The sequence below is a fragment of the Gymnogyps californianus genome, unplaced genomic scaffold, assembly GCF_018139145.2.
Source record: "Gymnogyps californianus isolate 813 unplaced genomic scaffold, ASM1813914v2 HiC_scaffold_85, whole genome shotgun sequence".
Taxonomy (NCBI): Eukaryota; Metazoa; Chordata; class Aves; order Accipitriformes; family Cathartidae; genus Gymnogyps; species Gymnogyps californianus.
This window is the reverse complement of record NW_026114478.1, coordinates 232,321-243,384: the sequence shown is the minus strand read 5'-3', so window position 1 is coordinate 243,384 and position 11,064 is coordinate 232,321. Positions and strand designations below refer to the sequence as shown.

Sequence of the window (11,064 nt, the reverse complement as noted above, 5' to 3'; positions counted from 1 at the left end):
TCCGAGCCTTTGACCCCTCTGCTCCCAGTCACCGTGCCTCCTCAGACGCCTTCTTTGTGTACCACAGCCCTTTGAGCTCTGTAGCGGACTTTGATCCTCTCGCGGTCCCTCAGAAACCCGTCCTCTTGTTTGTGCCTCGGAGCGCTCTGAGTCCCCTCTGCCATCTAGGGTGCCTCCATTTGGTCCCCGGCCTCCGACGACATCTGTACTCTGTTCAAACCCCTCCGGACTTCCTCCTTGTGTCCCTGAGCCGCCTTTGGTGTCTTTGGCCCAACCGGGACCCCTCTAATGGTGTCACGATGCCTGTCGATGCCTTCGAGGTTGCCCTTAGCACACTTTTAGCTTTGTAGCAGACTCCACCCCTCTGTTCCCTCAGAGGACTTCCCGAGTCCATATCTGTGACCCAGCCCAGTCATTCTGTCCTCTCTTCCCTCTAGCCGTGCCTCTATTTGTTCCCTGGCCCTCCGATGACATGTTTACTCGGTTCAGATCCCTCTGGATTTAATCGCTGTGTCTCCAATCCTTTTTCTGTCTCTCCTCCCTCGGGACTCTTCTTTCCCAGTCACGATGCCTCCGAGACCTTCCTCGTGCTGCACATCCATCTTGTAGCACTTCAGGTGGGGCCATCTTTGAGCCACAGAACACTCATTTGTTCCTCTACGCTGTCTAGGATTCCTGTGTTCAGTCCCTGGCCACCCGAGACCTGTACTCTGCTTGGATGATCACCCGAGTTCCTCCTGTTGTCCCTAAGCCTTCTTTTGTCTGTCGGCCCCCTCAACAACCTCTCCTCACAGTCAGCCTCCCGAGCCTTCCTCGATCTCCACAGCACCTTGGAGCACTTTATCCCCTTCTATCTCTCTTGTTCCAGAGCTCCCTTCTTTCTTTGCTACGCAGCGCTCCTTTGTCTTTTCTCTGCCATCGAGGGTGTCTCCGTTCGGTTCCTCTCCCATTCAGTCTGTAGTTTGCCTAGATGCCCTCCTGAGACTCCAAGGCCCTCGTGTGTCTCCAAGCCTTCTTTTCTTACCCTGCCCCCTCCAATTCCTACTCTCTATAACAATGTCTTCGAGTCCTTTCTTGTACTCCACAGCACTCTCGTAGTGCTTTAGCTCCCTTTTGATTTTATTTTTTTGTGCTCTTCAGAGCGCTCTTATCTTACTCTTTGCCATTTAGGATGCCTTCATTCAGCCCCCGGCCCCTGATGACATCTGTACTTTGTGAAATCCCCTTCAGAGTTCCTCATTGTTACCTCTGAGGCTTCTTTGGTCTCTCAGGCCCCTGGGACTCCTCCGCTCCCTTTGCCGAGCTCTTGTGAGACATCCTACGCCCTAGAGCCCCATTTTAGCTCGGGAGGATGCTTGCACCCCTCTTCCCCTCAGAACCCTATCCGTTACCGGTTGGTCTTTCGTCCTCTCGTCTTTGGTGCGCCTCCATTCGGTCCCCGGTCCCCTGAGGACACCTGTACTTTGTTCAATTCCCTTTTGAGCTCGTTGCATCCCCGAGACTTCTTTGGTCTCCCTGGCCCCTTCGGGATCTCTCTAATCCCTGTGACGATGCCTCTTGTTCTGTCAGAACCTTTTCCGAAGCCATCTTTGTGCTCCAGAGCCATCTTTTTGTTTTCTGCCTTATAGTAGTTTCTATCTGGTACCCCAAAGTGTCGATCGTCAGCTCAGATCTCCTCCTGAGTTTTCAGAGAGGCAATAGCCTTCACCTATTGCCATTGACATGCATCTCCGTGGTGTTTTTTGTTCTGTTTTGCACCTTATTTTTGTTCTAGCTCTTAGGTGTTAATTGGCTGCTTCATACAGTGTCTGATACATTTCTTGTATTTCCATGGTTTTTTAGCGTTTTCTGCTCTTTGGGACTCATCTAGTTCTGTTAAGGGAGTCGCTCAGAGAGACCGCCAAGGTGACCCTGAATCATCGGCAATTTACCATAAATAATTTGCTTTGCAACCGGAGATATTTTTGGGAAGGGATTCTTACGGGATCTAATTCTGCTTTGTCATTCGGTCCTATCCAGAAGGCAGTTCTGGTAGAAGTTAGGTAGTATGTATGGTCTTGCTAGAAATGAAGCGTAACCCCATGGCATTTTGGGATTTTTGTAGGAAAGTAAAGCACGTCGTTTTTGATAACAATATTGTTATTGCGTTTAACAAATTACTTTCTTACATAACTTAGCAGGACATCTATCTTTGTCTATCTACGCCCCGGAAAAATTAAGTTCAATTCCCTACCCGGTCACGTTGCTGATGCAGCGTAGATGTAGTTGTAGAAAAAGAGCAGGTATCGTCATTTCCGGTAAGGGTCGCTTTCTCTGTTCAGCGCTTTGCACGCTGTAAACTTCAGGCAGATGAGAAAACTCCCTGCTGCTCCTCTGGCTGCCTTTTGTCTTCTGGTGGTTGGCCCCTCCCCTTTCCCAGGGGATTGTGGGAAGGGGGTGTGGGCGGGGCCCGGGTATATGAGCCACAGCCGCTCATCAGGGAGCTCATTCTGCTCCAGGGTTTCTTTGGTGTTGGTGCTCTGCTGTTTCTTCAGTTGATGGTAGTTTTTTGAGTTGTCTAAGCTGTCTGGGCAGATGTGTGTTGGCATTTAGAGAAGTGGAGGTGTCTGTTTGAGGTAAGAGCACTGGGACCAGTCAAAGTTCAGCAGCACACATAGTAGAAAGTATGCTTGTATGCAGGTGTGGTTTGTGTTTTTTTTTTTTCCCCTGGTCAGTAGTTTTGTATTGAGTGTTCAGGGGTGGCAAGATAGTTTAATAGTATGCATTTTTTTTTTTATTGTTCTAGGTGCCTTGTGTTTTTCTGGAATTCCTGACTCTATTGAAGATGGAACCTTGTTTTCTTCCCTGGTTTTGCTGTATACTGTGTGAGCTGCTGATATTCTCTCTCTTAACAGGACTGATGGTGAGATCATCTAGCAGGGCTTAGGGTGAGCATCTTGCATGTGCCTGTGTATGGAGTTTTGGCATTTTTCAAGGAAAGCAGCAGGGACCTAAGGCATAGTGTCTTTCAGGGTATGGGATGGCTCATCGCCTTTCCCCATTGCCCACAGAGAACCGTGTTGTCCCTAGAACCTTTGCAGCTTGCGGCAGGCCCCTCATAGATTATAAGCATCAGGAGTTCACTTGTGTTGTGGGCTTGTAGCAGAGCCCAGCATCTGTGGGAAGGTGTAAGATAGGAGGTGGCTGCAGAATGCAGGGTGCAGCTCAGAACAGCTCCTGAGGAGTGGCCAATGCAGGGGGTTCAGGGGTGCAAATACAGGGCAGGAGCTGTCAGGAAGCAGTGGGGTTCCTTCCCGGACAGTTCAGGAGGTGAGAAGGGGTTTGTAAAGTTTTGAGACTGGGGGATGGTTGGGAAAGGGAGGAGGGTTCATTGGCCTTTCTCAGTTGGTTTTGCAGTTGGATTTGGACGTCGATGAGGTCTGTTCTGTTTTAGTCTTCCCCACAGCTGACGGGAGGTACAACAGAGTCACAAGAGACGCGGCGTAAACAGTCTGGGCCTCCGCATCTCAGTATGCGGGGCTCAATGTCAGATGAGTCTCATCTCGTAAGGCATTAGGTATGTAAAAATATACCCCCCAGAACTCTGAGGTCTCCGCTTCTCCGTGCCTTTTACTTACTTTGTTCCCCGACTTAATTTTTGCATCCGTCCCGATGTCACAGGCATTGTTACTTAGAAGCATTGACTAGGCACTTATTTCCAGCGTGGGTTTGTGTCGCCATCTTCCCTGGAATTTCTTGGAGACGAGGGTGTGTATTATTTGTGCTTGTAACAATCTGCAGCCAGGGGTCGTCTTTTATCACAGTCCCGGGCACGCAAGCTTTTTCTGTTATTCCAGTTTTGCCTTTTTCCTTAAGTGTCCAATGAGGTTTTGCTCTAGTATCAGTCATGGCAGTTATGTTCTCTTGTGCTTAGCACCGGTTTCTGTAGTCGTAAGGTGTCCATTTTAGATTTTTGAGTCACCATGTCACGCCATCGTGGCCTTTCCATTGGCCGACCGCCGCCGTTATTCCCTAAGGGGCTTTGTAGGTGAGGAGGTAGTTTGTGTCGCTTGTTTTCTGTGTGCTATACCCTATGTTACTCAGGTCTTGCTGTTCCCATTGGGTTCTTCTGTGTTAGGCGAGCACATTGGTAGCCACACCGAGGGTCTCGTGTGCCTCAGCCCATCAGCATAATGCTAACCGAGCGCTTCCTTTCTTGTGTTAGAGGCTCAACGCACAGATCTGTCTTGTGTGTGTTGTATCTGAGAAATTTACGGACGGTCTTCTCTCGCAGCAGTGATCCAGGATGTGTCGGCATATCGCTGTCGAGCGGTCTGTTTTTGGGGAACCCTTTTCTGGGACTACTTCTCATTCAAAGAACTTGCATTTTTATTAACTTCTCATCAGAGTGGATCTTCAGCGATGATGTACTTGGCAGTAGAAGTCACCAGCAGCAAGATTTTTCACTCTTTAAAAAAAAAAAAAAAAAGAAAATTTACTTCCTTCCAGAGACCCAAGCACAACATGTCTTCCAAAAGTCAATGGCATTGCTGGTCTTTGGGTTCTCAGTTGTAACAGTTGAGATATCATAAAAACATGTTCCTTTCCATGCTTCAGTACAGCCAAGAGCATTAAAATCTGCCAGTCCTTTTTGGTAGCCTTATGTATTGCAGCACTGGGGATTTGATTTTTTTTTTTCTTTTTCAGAAGATTCCTTATATAGTTTTACTTCTATCTCGCTGGTTTTTCTATCGTAAATGAAATGTTAAAAAAACTTAAATTGTATAACCTGCAAATTGACTTGCATTGTTTAAACTGTAACTGCCAAATAGCTATAGCATATAACTTATTAGGTGTGCTTAAGCAGTTAGGTATTTTGTCTAAATCTTGAAAAAGACAGGCAACTGAATGTTATGGGGGTTTTTCCTGATATTTTGATGGAGTGCTCTGAAGTCCTTTATTTCTGTCTCGCTTTCAATGGTGCATTTCCCTGGCAGTTCAGTAGCATCTCTCTTGGGCTGCAGCTGGCCAGATGTCCATCCTAATCATGTAACACAAAAAAAACCCCTAGTCAACTTATAGCTGTGTATTTTGGAGACAGGTAATTTAATGGTATCAATTCACAGCTATGCAAGTTAAACTAATGCAACAGGAAAATCAACTGCTTTTATCGTATAGGTATTGTTATTGGATGTATATAAAAATATGCACGCCTTTTTAGTATAAAGTGAATTACTGAGATTTATTCTTTCTTTTTTAGTTTACTCTTTAAAGTTTTATGCTTCACTTCCAATTTTGTTGACCCAGCAAGCCAGACGTGTTATTTTAGTAGGCTGAAATACAGTTTGGGATTTTTGTTTTTCAGATGTGGTGGTGTAAGCATCTCGCGATGCTCAATAGATTCCCCCCCAGCCCAGCTTTGCCTGCCGGTGGCTAAGAAGACTCACCGTAAGGGGCCGGCCCTGTGCCTGGAGGCTCCTGGCTCTGTCTGCAGCGGGTGCCCCGCAGGTGCGCAGCAAGGGCTGTGTTGGGGGGAGAGTCCGGGGCCGAGAGGGACCGGGGGCGTTTGTTGCCCTGGGGAGCCCCTCCCAGCGTGGGAACGGAGGGGCAACATCCCAGAGCAGAGCCTGAGCAAGGGATGTGGCGCCATCCCCTGTCACGCTCCCCTTTGCCCCCCCCCCGCCTCGTGGGCCGGTTGCCAGCCTGCAGGACAGGGGCTGGGGGGGCTGCAACTGTTTGGGGGGAGCACTCCCCCTTTAGCTTCCTAGCAGAGCCACCCTTTTGGGGGGTGTGTATACATATGTCAATGACAGTCTTAAAGTAACGAGCTGCTGGTTGGGGCTGTTTCCCTCATTTTGTGCCTTTTTTGGGGGTGAATAAAAAGGGGAGGATTGGGGAGGTGTGGGGAGGTGATGATGTCATTTGGGGCAGCAGTGTCAGCGGGGGGGCAATGATGTGGCAGAGGAGCAGGTGAGTGGTGGATGGGGGTGGGTCACAGCCCCAAAATGCCTGAGAATTGGTGGATGGGGGGTTTAAAAAACAATAGAAACTGTAAATATGGGTGTGAGGTGTTTGAAATAGAGAAAAAGATCTCGGGTTTATAGATATTGAAAAATAATATTGTTTTATATATAAAAAAGGATTTCAAAATAGAAACCTCTATCTACTGTATCATATAAAGGATTATAGAATATAAAAAAATTCTGACGAGATATATATGTAGGGGTTTAAAATACAAAAATAACTTGTGTGTATATATAAATTAAAAAATAAAGGACTTTAAAAATGCAAAAAAGATATATTTTATATACGAAGGAATTTAAAATAGAAAGAAGTCTGACTAGGTAGAGCTATCCACACTACACTATGTAACACTTAGTAAGTCTAAGCGGAGATGTCTGAAAAGATGCTAAAGTGTCAAAATACCTAATAGGTCTAAAGATAAATAGTCTAAATAGATGGTCTGTATGCTTAAGGGAAATAGGTAAGTGTAAACAGAGATAATATGTAAGTCTAAATAGATATTCTATATAATAAGTGGAAACAGAGATATGTGTAAGTAGAGATAATATGTCTATGTCTAAATAGATATTCTATATAATGGAAATAGATATATGTGCAAATATGTGTGTGTCTCAATAGATATTCTAGACCATGTGTTGCAGGTCATCCCAGGTGAGTTATCTGCTATGGATTATCCCAGGTGGACCCCCTGGTGCAGGTCATCCCAAAGCATGTCCCCCCTGCCATGTCTGCGGGGGGCTCCCGCCCCCCTCTGGCCCCTGTGTCCATGGGTGGCCCCCCCCCAGTCCTGTGTCCGTGGGTGGCTCATGCCCGTTGCCATGTGTGGCTCATGACCCATGTGAATTTTTCCCCACGTGAGTTCCCCACCGCCCCTGAGCTACTCTGCCACCGGACCCGTGGGTGCTGCCTGCACCCGCCATCTCTGGATGTTTCTCCATTTCTGCCCCGCTCCCTGTCCATTTTCTCTTAGCTTTTCTGTCCTCCATCGTCCCCCTTTTTGCTTGTATATCTGCATAACACTGCCTGTCTCATTGTTTCTTGCTATATCCCCTGCCTAGTTCGCTGTCCCATTATTCCCCTCTGTCCTGATCCCTGGCCTCTTTTCTCATCCTGCAGTCCATCACAGCCATGGAGTGCACAACCGAGCGAGGCTGCGTGTCTAGGAAGTTTCATCTCGTAAGAGCTGTGAGACACCCACGTATTCTCTCAGGTGGAGGACAGCCAAGTGACCAGAGTTACAGAAGAGGGAGGAGAGCAGGAGAAAGAAGGGTCTGAACTGACAAATTCTTCTGGCAGCGCCGAGAGCAAGAGCTGTGGTGAGTCCTGGGCCCTTGGGGCCCTGTCACCCCTCCTCTGTGTCCCGGTCCCTCCCTGTCCCTCCCCTGGCCCCCTCTCTTTCCCACGCTGCTGTGATTTTCTTTGCTTCCCTGTACCTCTCATCTTCTCTCTATTCTTCTGTCCTGCTCTGCTCCGTCTTCCTCTCTCCCTCATTCTTTGTCCTCTCCGTCTCCCTCTCCTTTCTCTCCCTTTCTCTCTCTAGTTCTACCGCTCCTTTTCTTTTTCTGCCTGTGTTTTTGTCCTGTTCTCTCTCCTTCCTTCTTGTCATCCTTCGTCTCTGTCCTGCAGCCCATCACTGTTTTTTCCTTTTCCATCTCTTTGTCTGAGCTGACCTGTCTTTTTTTTTTTTCTCTGGTGTGTTCCCTGGCATTCTTTTCCTCTCTGTGCTTTGTACCCATCCCTAATTTTCCTTTTCCATTTCTCTGTCCTGCTTTCAGTCCCTGTTTTTTCTCTGGCTCCATCTCCTGTCATTCTCCCTGTTGCTCTTGCTTGCTCCCCATCCCTCTCTTTTCTCTGTATCCCATTTTTCTCCCTGTCCCTCACTTGCTTTCTGTATCCCTCTCTCCTTCCTCCTGTCCTTCCTTCCCCTGGCTTCTGGCTGCTGCTTGTCACTGGTTTTTCTTTCTCCTGCTCTCTGTCCGCGTTCTGTCCCTCTCGTTCTCTCTCTGTCCCTCTGTCCTTCCTCTAGCCTGTATTTGCACCTCTATCCCTCTGCCCCTAACGCTTCTTCTCCATCTCTCAGTCCTGCTCCCTGGCCTTTTTTTTCCTCCTACTGTCCATCTGTCCTGCTTCCTCTCCCTTTATTCTGCCTTTATCCCTCTGTCCTGCTGCCTGTCTCATTGTTTCTAGTTATATCCCCCTTTCCAGCCAGCTGTCCCTTTTTTCCTTTCTCTCTTCCCTACTCTGGCCCTACTTTTTCTTGCTCCATCTCTGTCCAGAGCCATCATTGTTTTGTTTTTCTTTTCTCCATCTCTTTGTCTTAATCTGCATCTGGTTCTCCACCCCACCCCCAGTCCCTCTGTCCTGTTCCTTGTCCTGCTTTTTGTCCCAAGTCCCGTGCTCTAGCCCCATCTTTCTCTCTCTCCTCCTTCTTTTTCTTGTGTCCCTTTGTCTTTGCTCATCGGTATTTTCCTTCTGTTCGTCTGTCCTGCTGCCTGTCCCTTACTTCTCTGTCAACCCTTTGTCCTGTTGCCTATGTTATTTTTGCTGTCTGCACCCAGACAGCTCTGTCGCCCTTCTGCATCCCAGTCCCCTCCCTTCTATTTCTCTCACTGCTGCATTTTTTCACTTCCCTGTACCTCTCCCTCTCATCTTTCTCCTGAGTCCCCCTCTTTCTCGTTCTACCTCTCTGTGTTCTTTTTCTCTCTATATGCTTCTATCGTGTTCCCTGTCCCTCTCTTTTTCATCCTCTGTCTCTGTCCTGCAGCCCATCACTATTTGTGTCTTTCTCCATCTATGTGTCTGTCTTCCTATCCAATTTTTTTAATTCCTCCCATCTACCCTTTAGCCCTTCAATTCCTCCCCCACCTCTCTCTGTCTGGCTCCATGTCCCTTTTCTAAATTTCCTCTCTCTCTGCCCTGTATTCTAGAATATGCTTTTTCTTGCTTATTTCTTCGTTCCAGGTCCCTGTCCAATGTTTTAATGTCTTCCCTCTCTGTCCCATAGCCCATTTTTTGTCTGTATTGTTCTCTCTCTGTCTGGCTCCCTGTCCCTATTCTTAATTCCTCTGTCTCTCCCCTTTAGCTCATCGATTTAAAAACAAACAGAAACCTCAGTCTCTCTCTGTCACCTCACTGTCAGTCCCCTTTTTAATTCCCCTCTCTGCCTGTGGGCCATCGTTTTTCCCCACGCGAGTTTTTCCCCACGCGAGTTTTTCCCCACGCGAGTTTTTTCCCACGCGAGTTTTTCCCCACGCGAGTTTTTCCCCACGCGAGTTTTTCCCCACGCGAGTTTTCCCCACGCGAGTTTTTCCCCACGCGAGTTTTTCCCCACGCGAGTTTTTCCCCACGCGAGTTTTTCCCCACGCGATTTTCCCACGCGAGTTTTTCCCCACGCGAGTTTTTCCCCACGCGAGTTTTTCCCCACGCGAGTTTTTCCCCACGCGAGTTTTCCCACGCGAGTTTTTCCCACGCGAGTTTTTCCCCACGCGAGTTTTTCCCCACGCGAGTTTTTCCCCACGCGAGTTTTTTCCCCACGCGAGTTTTTCCCCACGCGAGTTTTTCCCCACGCGAGTTTTTCCCCACGCGAGTTTTTCCCCACGCGAGTTTTTCCCCCACGCGAGTTTTTCCCCACGCGAGTTTTTCCCCACGCGAGTTTTTCCCCACGCGAGTTTTTCCCCACGCGAGTTTTTCCCCGCGTCGACCCGCCCCCGGGTGGGGTTTCCGGGACCGCCCCCGCCCCCTCTGGCCCCGCCCCCGGGTGGGGTTCGCGGGACCGCCCCCCCTTTCTGCCTCCTCTGTCTCATAACCCATTTTTCTTTCTTTACCATTCTCTATCTCGCTCCCTGTCCTTTAAGTCCTCCCCCCTTTAGCTCATTGAGGGTTTTGGTATTTTCAGTCTCTCTCTGTCCACCCCACTGTCCTTTTTTTTAATTCCTCCCTCTCTGCTCTGCGGCTGATCGCTATTCTTTGTTTTTCTCCATCTCTCTCTGTCTGGTTCCCTCTCCTTTCCTCCTTCTCTGGCCTGTAGCCATCGCTATGGTTTGCCTCCGCCTCTGCCTCTCTCTCTGTGGCTCCCTTTCCCTATCTTTCAATCCCCCCACCTGCCCTGCAGCTGATTGCTGTCCTATTGGATTTATGTGGCAAGGTTTTGTTAGCTGGGGTGGGGGAGGGCAGGGGCTGCAGGGGTGGCTTCTGTGAGAAGACACCAGGAGTTGCCCCTGTGCTGGCATAGCCAGTTCCAGCCCGCTCCAAGACAGATCTGCTGCTGCTCAAAGCTGAGCCGTCAGCAACACTGGTAGCACCTCTGTGATGACATATTTAAGAAGGGCTAAAATGCTGCGCTGAGCTGTGACAGAGAAAATGCGAGTGTGAAACAGCCCTGCAGACACCAAGGTCAGGGGAAGGAGGAGGGCTCCAGGCACCAGAGCAGAGATTCCCTGCAGCCTGTGGTGAAGACCATGGTGAGGCAGGCTGTCTCCTTGCAGCCCGTGGAGGTCCATGGTGGAGCAGACATGCACCCGCAGCCCGTGGAGGACCCCACGCCAGAACAGGTGGATGTGCCTGCAGGAACCGTGACCCTGTGGAGAGCGCACACTGGAACAGGCTCCTGTCAGCAGCTGTGGAAGGAGCCCATGCTGGAGGAGGTTTGCTGGCAGGACCTGTGGCCCCGTGGAAGGACCCCACGCTAGAGCAGAAGAAGACAGGAAGGGAGCAGCAGGGACAACATGTGATGAACTGACCGCAACCCCTGCTCCCTGTCCCCTGCACTGCTTTGGGGAGGAGGTAGAGAATGAGAGGAAGATGAGCCAAGGGAGGAGATGAAGATAGCGCCAGAAAAAGAGGGGGGGGGGAAGGTGTTTTTTAGATTTGTTCTTTTCTCATGATCTTACTCTGATTTGTGACAATAAATTATATTGATTTTCCCCAAGTCCAGTCTGTTTTGCCTGTGACAGTAATTGGGGAGCGATCTCTTTGTCCTTATCTTGACCCACAAGCTTTTCATTGTATTTTCTTTCCCTGTCTTGTTGAAGAGGGGAGTGATAGAGCAGCTTGGTGGGCACC

The 11,064-nt window shown here is 49.0% G+C and overlaps 2 long non-coding RNA genes across 5 annotated transcripts in view; both read left to right on the top strand.

Annotated features, from left to right (window-relative positions):
* Positions 1–2,530: 2,530 nt before the first annotated feature.
* Positions 2,531–5,386, top strand: LOC127029251 (uncharacterized). Of its 3 annotated transcripts, none has more exons than XR_007768149.1 (4): positions 2,531–2,615; positions 2,786–2,927; positions 3,434–3,556; positions 5,345–5,386. It is a non-coding gene; the product is annotated as an uncharacterized LOC127029251 (long non-coding RNA). The 3 variants fall into 3 exon arrangements; XR_007768147.1 differs by lacking the exon at positions 5,345–5,386 and adding an exon at positions 4,274–4,296; XR_007768148.1 differs by lacking the exon at positions 5,345–5,386 and adding an exon at positions 3,661–3,925.
* Positions 5,387–5,388: 2 nt separating this feature from the next.
* LOC127029255 (uncharacterized) overlaps positions 5,389–11,064 on the top strand; it is a 182,128-nt gene continuing 176,452 nt past the window's right edge. Inside the window, exons 1-3 of one of the 2 annotated variants that reach the window (XR_007768155.1) lie at positions 5,389–5,487; positions 7,120–7,319; positions 10,488–10,560. This is a non-coding gene — a long non-coding RNA (uncharacterized LOC127029255). Of the gene's footprint in view, positions 5,488–7,119; positions 7,320–10,487; positions 10,561–11,064 lie in introns of those variants that run through there. The other variant, XR_007768156.1, reaches the window with a different exon arrangement.